The sequence below is a fragment of the Salvelinus namaycush genome, chromosome 12 (assembly GCF_016432855.1).
Source record: "Salvelinus namaycush isolate Seneca chromosome 12, SaNama_1.0, whole genome shotgun sequence".
Taxonomy (NCBI): domain Eukaryota; kingdom Metazoa; phylum Chordata; class Actinopteri; order Salmoniformes; family Salmonidae; genus Salvelinus; species Salvelinus namaycush.
Genome location: NC_052318.1, coordinates 31,761,430 through 31,773,835, shown reverse-complemented (window position 1 = coordinate 31,773,835; position 12,406 = coordinate 31,761,430).

Genomic DNA, 12,406 nt, shown 5'->3' with positions numbered 1-12,406 from the left:
ACCTCTTACCTGAGTGAGTGCAGGTCACACTCAGTGATCTTGAAGCTGAGCAGCTTCTTAAATACAATTATTTTACCAGCATCCCATAGTCCCTGTTTTTCCACAGGACGATGTGAGAGGCCGAAGGGACTTGTTATTTATCTAGTTTGTACGTCTACACTACATTCATTAAGAACTTTCCCTGGATTAATTAAACAAGAGAACTCCAATGCAATGTATGTTTACATTAAACTCCAGGTAAATTGCATCATTACAGAATATTAATCATAAAAAGTAATTTAGCTACTGTATTTAACTGTAATTGGTGGTGTTTGTGTGTATGTGTTTACTTCTCTTGTGAGTAATTATGTATGGCCTCATTAGCTGCAAACAGATGTTAAATTTGGATTTTGTTACTGGTGGAACTGTCCGTAAAATCATGTTTAACAACTCTTTTTGTGCACTGTCTTCTATTCCTACGGTGGATGAACAAAGGCCAGAATTCAACTGTAACACATGGCATTGTACTTGTGACTCTGAGAATATACATGTTTTACTTATGGAACAGAAACAGATAACTAAACAACTGGACATAAGCAGAAGAAAAAAAGGCCTCAAGGCAAATTTCAAATGACGTCCTCCACATTCAGTGTACACGTTTTGGGCCTCATTTGTTCTCTTGTCAAAAGTTAGGAATAAGGGCTCATTTGAGACACAGACCTTCAGATAAAACAACAGGTTTACCTCTCCCACAGCCTTGTACAATATCAACATTAGAATACCCTGCTGTAAGGTCCTCTTCCTTTATGTTCTCTGGTTTATCAGAGTTCTTAAATGTACAGTGCCTTTCGAAAGTATTCACCCCCTTGGCATTTTTACCAATTTTGTGGCCTTAAAATCTGTTTTAATTCCAGGTTGTTTGTATCATTTGATTCACACAACATGCCTATCACTTTGAAGATGCAAAATATTTTTTATTGTGAAACAAACAAGAAATAAGACAAAAAAACTGAAAACCTGAGCGTGCATAACTATTCACCCCCTTAAAGTCAATACTTTGTAGAGCCACCTTTTGCAGCGATTACAGCTGCAAGACTCTTGGGATATGCCTCTATAAGCTTGCACATCTATCCACTGGGATTTTTGCCCATTCTTGAAGGCAAAACTGCTCCAGCTCCATCAAGTTGGATGGGTTCCTGCTGGTGTACAGCAATCTTTAAGTCATACCACAGATTCTCAATTGGATTGAGGTCTGGGCTTTAACTAGGCCATTCAAAGACATTTAAATGTTTCCCCTTAAACCACTTGAGTGTTGCTTTAGCAGTATGCTTAAGGTCATTGTCCTGCTGGAAGGTGAACCTCCATCCCAGTCTCAAATCTCTGGAAGACAAACAGGTTTCCCTCAAGAATTTCCCTGTATTTAGTGCCATCCATCATTCCTTCAATTCTGAAGGATGGTGTTCTCGGGGTGATGAGAGGTGTTGGGTTTGTGCCAGACATAGTGTTTCCTTGATAGACAAAAAGCTCAATTTTAGTCTCATCTGACCAAAGTACCTTCTTCCATATGTTTGGGGAGTCTGAGTTTGCTTATTTATTTAAGCAATGGCTTTTTTTCTGGCCACTCTTCCATAAAGCCCAGCTCTGTGGAATGTACGGCTTAAAGTGGTCATATGGACAGATACTCCAATCTCCGCTGGGGAGCTTTGCAGGTCCTTCATGGTTATCTTTGGTCTCTTTGTTGCCTCTCTGATTAATGCCCTCCTTGTCTGGTCCGTGAGTTTTGGTTGGCGGCCCTCTCTTGGCAGGTTTGTTGTCGTGCGATATTCTTATCTCATGATGTCAAGAAAAGAGGCACTGAGTTTGAAGGTAGGCCTTGAAGGACATACACAGGTACACCTCCAATTGACTCAAATTATGTCAATTAGCCTATCAGAATCTTCTAGAGCCATGACATCATTTTCTGGAATGTTCCAAGCTGTTGGAAAAATGACTTGTGTCATGCATAAAGTAGATGTTCTAACTGACTTGCCAAACTATAGTTTGTTAACATGAAATTTGTGGAGTGGTTGAAAACGAGGTTTAATTACTCCAACCTGTGTATGTAAACTTCCGACTTCAACTGTATCACATATTCTTACCCACATTTTCTCTCTCAGTGGTGGTCACTGGCCTCCATGGCTGCTACTTGAGCTGGAAAACAAAATGAATGACATGGATCAGTATGTGAATCTTCATCATGACTAAATAGGTTGCAAAATTACTTCAAATCCCCAACAGGGTATTCATTGCCTGTTGTCTCTCTCTCTACAGCTCCCCAACCTGCTACTCCATGTTCCTCAGCTCCCCTCTCTGTTCAACCACCACGTCTCTCAGCACTCTCAGTTCAGCCCAGATGTCAGCAGAGGTCTGACCTTTCATCTGTTTGTTAGTTGTCTCCTCAGACTCCGTTACTTGACCCCACTCTCTGTCCGCTGTAGCCCTGTGGAGTGATGTCAGACCCCTCCACTCTCTCACTGAGCCCATGTCCCGAACAGACAGAACAGCAAAACTAGCAGACCTACAGCACCCATCATTGTGAAACTAATCCTGTTCAGAAATGTACTCTCTGTAGCTGCATCTGTGTCCTTATATTCATAGGTGACCAATACATGAGAATCTAACACTTGTCTTCATTGGAATACAGTGCCTTGCAATATTATTCACTCCCTTGGCGTTTTTCCTATGTTGTTGTATTGCAACCTGTAATTTACATAGATTTTTATTTGGATTTCATGTATTGGACATACACAAACCAGTCCAAATTGGTGAAGTGAAATTAGAAAAATTCCTTGCTTGAAAAAATTCAAAAAATATAAATATGGAAAAGTGGTAAGATCTGGTGCAACCAATTACCTTCAGAAGTCACATAATTCGTTAAATAAAGTCCACCTGTGTGCAATCTAAGTGTCACATGATCTGTCACATGATCTCAGTATATATACACCTGCTCCGAAAGGCCCCAGAGTCTGCAACACCACTATGCAAGGGGCACAGGGACAATGTTGTGGAGAAGTACAAATCAGGGTTGAGTTATAAAAAATATCTGACACTTTGAACATCCCATGGAGCACCATTAAATCCATTATTTAAAAATGGAAAGAATATGGCACCACAACAAACCTGCCAAGAGAGGGCCTCCCACCAAAACTCATGGACCAGGCAAGGACGGCATTAATCAGAGAGGCAACAAAGAGACCAAAGATAATCCTGAAGGACCTGCAAAGCACAGCGGAAATTGGAGTATCTGTTCACAGGACCACTTTAAGCCGTACACTCCACAGAGCTGGGCTTTATGGAAGAGTGGCCAGAAAAAACACACTGCTTAAATAAATAAATAAGCAAACACGTTTGCCGAAAGACATTTGGGAGACTCCCCAAACATTGTGAAGAAGGTACTCTGGTCAGATGAGACTAAAATTGAGCTTTTTGTCCATCAAGGAAAACGCTATGCCTGGCACAAACCCAACACCTCTCATCACCCTGAGTACACCATCCCCACAGTGAAGCATGGTGGTGGCAGCATCATGCTGTGGGGATGTTTTTCGTCAGCAGGGACTGGAAAACTGGTCAGAATTGAAGGAATGATGGATGGCACTAAATACAGGGAAATTCTTGAGGGAAACCTGTTTCAGTCTTCCAGACATTTGAGACTGGGACGGAGGTTCACCTTCCAGCAGGACAATGACCCTAAGCATACCGCTAAAGCAACACTCAAGTGGTTTAAGGGGAAGCATTTAACCTGTTTGGGCTACAGGGGCAGTATTGAGTAGCCGGATAAAAGGTGCCCATTTCAAACGGCCTCGTACTCAATTCCTGCTCGTACAATATGCATATTATTATTACTATTGGATAGAAAACACTCTCTAGTTTCTAAAACCGTTTGAATTATATCTGTGAGTAAAACAGAACTCATTTTGCAGCAAACATCCTGACATGAAGTGGAAAATCTGAAATCGATGCTCTGTTCTAGGGCCTGCCTATAAATGTCCTTGATATATATCAGTATACATGCACTTCATACGTCTTCCACTAGATGTCGACAGGCAGTGAGAGAAGAAATTGAGTGTATAACTTGATCTGGGGTCGAATAAATGCTCTTTGTATGACGTGTCACCAGTTTCCTGTTTTCTGGAGAGCGCGTGAAGGGACCTGGTTTTGCCTTCTGTACAGCTGTCGTTATAGACGACTAATATCTCCGGCTTTGATTTTATTTGATACATGTGACAATATCATCGTAAAGTATGTTTTTTCAATATAGTTTTATTAGATTATTGAAATTTTTCCGGGACGTTAGGCGTGTTGCGTTGTCTGCGTTTGTTCACGAAGGAGAGCTTAGCGCCACTTTGCTAGCTTTCCGTGCTAATTGACTGGAGAAGAGGACATTCTAAATCCAAACAACGATTGTTCCGAACAAAGGACCCCTTGTACAACATTCTGATGAAAGATCATCAAAAGTAGGACCCATTTTATGATGTTATTTCATATATCTGTCGAACATGTTGTACTAGTAGTTTGCGGCCAGGTTTTGGGCACGCTCTCGCCATAACGTAAACTGCATATCGTAATGAAGTTATTTTTAGAATTCTAACACGGCGATTGCATTAAGAACTAGTGTATCTATCATTTCCTATACAACATGTATTTTTTAGTTATGTTTATGAATAGTTATTTGGTCAGAATATGTGAGTGCCAGAAAAATATCCGGACGTTGTGGGAAAAAGATGCTACGTTAGCACAATGTATAACCACTGATTTCAGCTCTAAATATGCACATTTTCGAACAAAACATAAGTGTATGTATAACCTGATGTTATAGGACTGTCATCTGATGAAGCTTATCAAGGTTAGTCAAAAATTATATATCTTTTGCTGGTTTGTTACGATCGCTAACTTTTGTTTCTGGCTATTGTGGTAAGCTAATATAATGCTATATTGTGTTTTCGCTGTAAAACACTTAAGAAATCGGAAATATTGGCTAGAATCACAAGATGCCTGTCTTTCATTTGCTGTACACCATTTATTTTTCAGAAATGTTTTATGATGAGTATTTAGGTATTTGACGTTGGTGTCTAATTACTCTGGCTGCTTCGGTGCCATTTCTGACGGTAGCTGTGATGGTAGCTGCAATGTAAAACTGATTTATAGCTCAAATATGCAAATTTTACGAACAAAACAGATTTATTGAATAACATGTTATAAGACTGTCATCTGATGAAGTTGTTTCTTGGTTAGTTTGGTTGGTTCTTGGTTAGTTAGGTTGGTTTTGTGCATGCTACCTGTGCTGTGAAAAATGTCTGTCCTTTTTTGTATTTGGTGGTGAGCTAACATAAATATACGTGGTGTTTTCGCTGTAAAACATTTTAAAAATCGGACATGTTGGCTGGATTCACAAGATGTTTATCTTTCAAATGCTGTATTGGACTTGTTAATGTGTGAAAGTTAAATATTTCAAAAAAATATATTTTGAATTTCGCGCCCTGCACTTGAAGTGGCTGTTGTCATATTGTGCCCGGCTTCGGGCTTGCAGACAGAAGAAGTTAAATGTCTTGGAATGGCCTAGTCAAAGCTCAGACCTCAATCCAAGTGAGGATCTGTGGTATGACTTAAAGAATGCTGTACACCAGCGAAACCCATCCAACTTGAAGGAGCTGGAGCAGTTTTGCCTTGAAGAATGGGAAAAAATCCCAGTGGCTAGATGTGCCAAACTTATAGAGGCATACCCCAAGCGACTTGCAGCTGTAATTGCTGCAAGAAAGGTGGCTCTACAAAGTATTGACTTTGGGGGAGTGAATAGTTATGCACACTCAAGTTCAGTTTTTTGTCTGATTTCTTTTTTTTCTTTATTGAATATTCAAAACAATACAATATACCTGCAGTGAAAACGCTCAATAACTACATCATACCAGTCATCCAACAGATTGTCACATTCTGACCTTAGTTTATTTTTTATGTCTCTATTTTGGTTTGGTCAGGGCGTGAGTTGGGGTGGGCATTCTATGTTTTGTTCTAGGTTTTGTATTTTTGTGTTTGGCCTGGTATGGTTCCCAATCAGAGGCAGCTGTTAATCATTGTCTCTGATTGAGAACCATACTTAGGTAGCCTGTTTTCCCACTTTGAGTTGTGGGTGATTGTTTTCTGTTTTGTGTGTATACCTTACAGAACTGTTTCGCTTCGTTCTCTCTCTTTGTTGTTTTTGTCATTTCAGTGTTCAGTTTATTTTATAACATTAAAAATGAGCACTTACCACACTGCACCTTGGTCCTCTTCTCCTTCTCCCGATGACGTTCGTTACAGAATCACCCACCAAGAAAGGACCAAGCAGTGTGGTATAGAGAGGCAGCGATATCTGGAGAAATGGATATGGGAGGAGATATTGGACGGCAAGGGACCCTGGGCACAGGCTGGGGAATATCGCCGCCCCAAAGAAGAACTGGAGGCAGCTAAAGCTGAGCGGCGGCAATATGAGGTAAGGCAGCGCAACAGGCACGAGAGGCAGCCCCAAAACGGGGATATTGGTAGAGTCAGGCGATAGACCTGAGCCAACTCCCGTGCTTACCGAAAGCAGCGCGTTACTGGTCAGGCACCGTGTTATGCGGTGAAGCGCATGGTGTCGCCAGTACGCACCCATAGCCCGGAGCGCTATAGGCCAGCAAGTGCCATGCGAGAGTGGGCATCCAGCTAGGGCGTATTGTGCCAGCTCAGCGTGTTTGGTCTCCGGTACGCCGTTTCAGCCCAGGGTATCCTGCGCCGGCTCTGCGTGCTGTGTCTCCGGGGTGCTGGGAGGGTGCAGTGCGCCCTATGCCTGCGCTCAAACCGTGCCGGGCGAATGTGGGCATTGAGCCTAAGGGAGAGGTGCGAGTGGTATGCACCAGATCTCCAGTGCTCCCCCACAGCCCGGTTCAACCTGTGTCTGCACTCTGGAGGGTCCGGGCTAAAGTGGTCATCCAGCCTGGAGGAGTGATGCCAAGGCTGCGCACCAGAGCTCCAGTGCTCCCCCACAGCCCGGTCCATCCGGTGCCTCCTCCACGCACCAGGCCTCCTGTAGGTCTCCCCAGCCTGGTGGGTCCTGTGGCAGCCCCACGCACCAATTTCGATACCGACTCTGTCACATGTGCTTTTCGATACCTTCCTCCACGGATTATCAGAGGAAATAAAAGATGAGCTAGCTGCTCGGGAATAACCGGTTGACCTCGATTCCCTCATCACTCTCACTATTAGGATTGATGGACGTCTACAGGAATGCAGGAGTGAGAGGAGGTCTGGCCTAGGTCACACTCGTTCATCCGCTGTGGCTCGCTCACCTCGAGGGAATCCGGAAGTCCCTGAAGACTGTTTTTCCGAGACAATCCGAAGCCACCCGAGCTCCCTTGCGAATCATCGACAATGGGTGAGTCGGATACACCGGAACCTGTGCAACTGGGAAGAGCTAGATTATCGCCTAGGGAACGTTCACATAGGCTAAGCTCCAACAGTTGTCTATATTGTGGTGCTGCAGGCATTTCATAGCTACCTGCCCTGTGAAGATACCTAAACCATTAGTAGGTACAAGTACACTGGTGAGCCAGACTGGGAATCCTCTAATTCCTTATACCCACCCCCCTTTTGCTGTTATCCTGCTGTGGAGAGACCAGTCAGTCTTTCCGGGTGCTCATTGACTCTGGGGCTGATGAGAGTTTCATGGACACTACCCTGGTATTGGAACTAGGTATTCCCACTCAACTCCTCTCTGTTCCCATGGATGCCAGAGCACTGGATGGCCGTTCCATTGGTAGAGTCATACACAGCACACTTCCCATTAATCTGTGGATATCTGGTAATCATAATGAGTCAATACAGCTTCTCCTCATTGAGTCTCCTCACATCCCTGTTTTGGGATTTTCTTGGCTCCAGAAGCACAATCCCGTTATTGACTGGACCATGGATTCAATCCTGGCTTGAAGCCCATTCTGCCATTCACACTGTCTAAAGTTGGCCCAGCCTTCCCCGGAACGTCTGCCTCCAGGGTTAAGTACGGCCTCGGATCTCTCTGCCATTCCCGCAGAGTATCAGGACCTCCGGGAGGTTTTCAGTAAGCTCGTGCTATCTCCCTTCCTCCACATCGTCCTTACGATTGTGCTATTGAACTCCTCCCGGGCACCACAACCGCCTCGAGGCCGGCTATATTCCCTGTCTGGCCCTGAGACCAAGGCCATGGAGGAGTACATTAGGAACTCTCTGGCTGCTGGGAGCATTCACCCATCTGCCTCTCCTGCCGGCACAGGGTTCTTTGTGGGAAAGACGGACAAGACCCTGCGTCCTTGTATTGATTACCGGGGCCTCAATGACATCACGCTCAATAATTGGTACCCGCTACAACTCTTCTCGACGAACCTCTCCAGGGTTGCAACCATCTTTTCTAAACTGGACCTCTGGAATGCCTACCACCTTGTTCGGATACGCGAAGGAGATTAGTAGAAGACGGCTTTCAACACAGCAAGTGGATACTATGAGTAGCTGGTCATGCCGTTTGGACTCCCTAACGCTCCTGCTGTCTTCCAGGCCCTGGTCAACGATGTGCTCCGGCACATGTTGAACCGGTTGGTTTTTGTTTACCTCAATGACATCCTGCTTTTCTCCCGTTCCGCCCAGGAACACGTTCTCCATGTTTTACAAGTCCTTCAGCGCCTCCTGGAGAACCAGTTGTTTGTAAAAGCGGAGAAGTGCGAGTTCCACCGCTCCACAATCTCTTTTCTGGGATGCATCATCACTGAAGGGAATGTTCAGATGGATCCGGAAAAAATGAGAGCGGTGGTGGATTGGCCCAAACCCACATCTAGGGTGCAGCTATAACGGTTTCTGGGGTTTGCTCATTTTTGCCGCCATTTCATTTGGGGCTACAGCAACCTGGCGGCTACCCTCTCTGCACTCGCCTCTCCCAAGGTACTGTTCACATGGTCCCAGCAGTGAACAAGGCTTTTGTGGATCTGAAGCAACGATTCACCACTGCTCCCATCCTCATCCATCCAGATCTAACCCGTCAGTTTGTGGTGGAGGTTGACGCTGCCAACAAGGGAGTCGGGGCCGTGCTTTCCCAGCGATCCATCCAGGACCAAAGCTTCATACCTGTGCATTCATGTCCCATCGTCTCAACTTGGCAGAGAGGAACTATGACGTTGGCAACCGGGAACTCCTAGCGGTTAAGATGGCTCTGGAGGAGTGGAGGCATTGGCTGGAAGGGGTGGAACATCCATTTTTGGTTTGGACTGACCATAAGAATTTAGAATATCTCCGCACTGCCAAGCACCTTAAAACCTCTCTGGGATAGGCGGGACGCTTGCGTCCCACTTGGCCAATAGCCAGGGAAAATGCAGAGCGCCATTTTTTTTTTTAATTATATAAAATCAAACTTTCATTAAATCACACATGTAAGATACCAAATTAAAGCTTCACTCGTTATGAATCCAGCCAACATGTCAGATTTCAAAAAGGCTTTTCGGCGAAAGCATAAGATGCTATTATCTGATGATAGCACAACAGTAAACAAAGAGAGTGTAGCATATTTCAACCCTGCAGGCGCAACACAAAACGCAGAAATAAAATATAAATCATGCCTTACCTTTGATGAGCTTCTTTTGTTGGCACTCCAATATGTCCCATAAACATCACAAATGTTCCTTTTGTTCGATTAATTCCGTCCATATATATCCAAAATGTCCATTTATTTGGCGCGTTTGATCCAGAAAAAAACAGCTTCCAATTTGCGCAACGTCACTACAAGATATCTCAAAAATTACCTCTAAACTTTGCCAAAACATTTCAAACTACTTTTGTAATACAACTTTAGGTATTTTTAAACATTAATAATCGATCAAATTGAAGACGGGTCTCTGTTTTCAATACAGGAGGACAACAAACTAACGCTACTTTTCTAGTCTTGCGCAACTCTCAAACAGTACACATAACGATACACTGATTCCAGATGGCCGTACTTCTTCATTGCACAAAGGAATAACCTCAACCAATTTCCAAAGAATGGTGACATCCAGTGGAAGCGGTAGGAACTGCAAACAAGTTGATTAGAAATCTAGTATCCCAATGAAAACTCATTGAACAGACAGTGACCTCAAAAAAAAAATCAGAATGGTTAGTCCTCGGGGTTTTGCCTGCTACATAAGTTCTGTTATACACAGACACGATTCAAACAGTTTTAGAAACTTCAGAGTGTTTTCTATCCAAATCTACAAATAATATGCATATCTTATATTCTGGGGATGAGTAGAAGGAAGTTGAAATTGGGCATGCTATTTATCCAAAAGTGAAAATGCTTCCCCCTATCCTAGAGAAGTTAACTCAAGGCAAGCCCGTTGGGCCATGTTATTTGCAGGTTTATTTTCACCATCTCCTACCGCCCAGGGTCCAAAAATCTTTTCCCGCCTGTACAGTTCCTCTGCCACACCCTCAGAATCAGAGACCATCCTCCCTGCCTCATGTTTGGCAGCTTCGGTTGTCTGGGGTATTGAGGCTCTGGTCCGCAAAGCAAAACGTTCCCAGCCGGGGGGCCGGCTAACCAGATGTTCGTTCCTGATTCGGCCCAGCCTCAAGTCCTGGAATGGGCTTACTCCTCCAGGCTTACCTGTCATCCTGGTGCTCGTCATACCCTGGCATTCCTCCGACAACGCTTCTGGTGGCCCACCATGGCTCCTGATGTCTCGGCCTTCGTCGCCGCATGCATGGTGTGTGCTCAAAGCAAGACTCCTCAGCAAGCTCCGTCTGGCCTCCTTCAGCCACTTCCTTTTCCTCATCGCCCCGGATCCCATATTTCCCTGGATTTTGTCACTGTTTCCTCCGTCAGATGGCAACAACACCATCCTGACGGTGGTTGACAGGTTCTCCAAGGCCACCCATTTTGTCCCTCTTCCTAAGTTACCTTCAGCCAAGGAGACGGTCCAGCTCATGGTGCAGCACGTCTTCCGAATCCATGGACTCCCGGTCGACATTGTCTCAGATCGGGATCTTCAGTTTTCGTCCCAATTCTGGAAGGCGATCTGCACCCTTATCGGGTCATCGGCCAGCCTGTCCTCCGGTTTTCATCCCCAATCCAACGGCCAGTCGGAGTGAGCCAATCAAGACATGGAGACGGCACTCCGGTGTCTCGTTGCCAGTAACCCCACCATCTGGAGTCAGCATCTGGTCTGGGTGGAATATGCCAGGAACACTCTCCCCTGCTCGGCCAATGGACTCTCCCCTTTCGAATTTTCCATGGGGTATCAGCCTCTGCTCTTCCCAGAGCAAGAAGTTGAGGTCAACATACTTTCAGCCCAGATGTTCGTCTGCCAATGTCAGCGTACCTGGAACAGAGCTCGGGCGGCTCTTCTCAAGACCACTTCCAGGTATTGTCAAAAAGCGGATCACCACCGGACTCAGGCTCCCCGCTATCATATTGGGCAGAGGGTATGATTGGTCACTCGGGACCTACCCCTCCGGGTAGAATCCCGCGAACTTTCCCCCCCGTTTCATTGGTCCTTTCCCCATTTTTAGAGTCCTTAGTCACACTGCTGTCCGCCTTCTGATGCCCCGTACCCTCCGCGTTCACCCTACTTTTCATGTGTCCAGGATTAAGCCCTCTGTCTTCTGTTTCTAGGCCCATCCCTCCCCCCGTGTCAGATGGCCAGCCAGCGTATACGGTGAGACGCCTCCTGAGGGTTCGACCACGGGGCAGGGGTCGCTTATTTTCCCCGGTGTATTTATCACTGTGTTTCCCGTCTCTCTGTGCCAGTTCGTCTTGTAAAGTCAACCAGTGTGTTTTTCCCGTGCTCCTGCTTTTCTTATCTCTCTTTTGCTAGTCCTCCCGGTTTTGACCCTTGCCTGCCCTGACTGAACCCACCTGCCTGACCATACTGCCTGCCCTGACCTCGAGCCTGCCTGCCACTCTGTATCTCCTGGACTCTGACCTTGTTATGATCTTTCTGCCTGCCCACAACCATTCACTTGCCTGCCCCTTGGATACTAATAAATATCAGAGACTCGAACCATCTGCCTCCCATGTCTGCATCTGGGTCTCGCCCTGTACCCTTATAGTTTTAGTCAGTTTGTTATATACTGGAATTATAAGCTTAAGGCTTAATTTGCATTCTTGTCCAAAGATGTTTTATTTCCAAAAAATTTATTTCACCTTTATTTAGCCAGGTAGGCTAGTTGAGAACAAGTTCTCATTTGCAACTGCGACCTGGCCAAGATAAAGCATAGCAATTCGACACATACAACAACACAGAGTTACACATGGAATAAACAAAACATACAGTCAATAATACAGTAGAACAAAGAAAACAAAAAGTCTATATACAGTGAGTGCAAATGAGGTAAGATAAGGGAGTTAAGGCAATAAATAGGCCATGGTGGCGAAGTAATT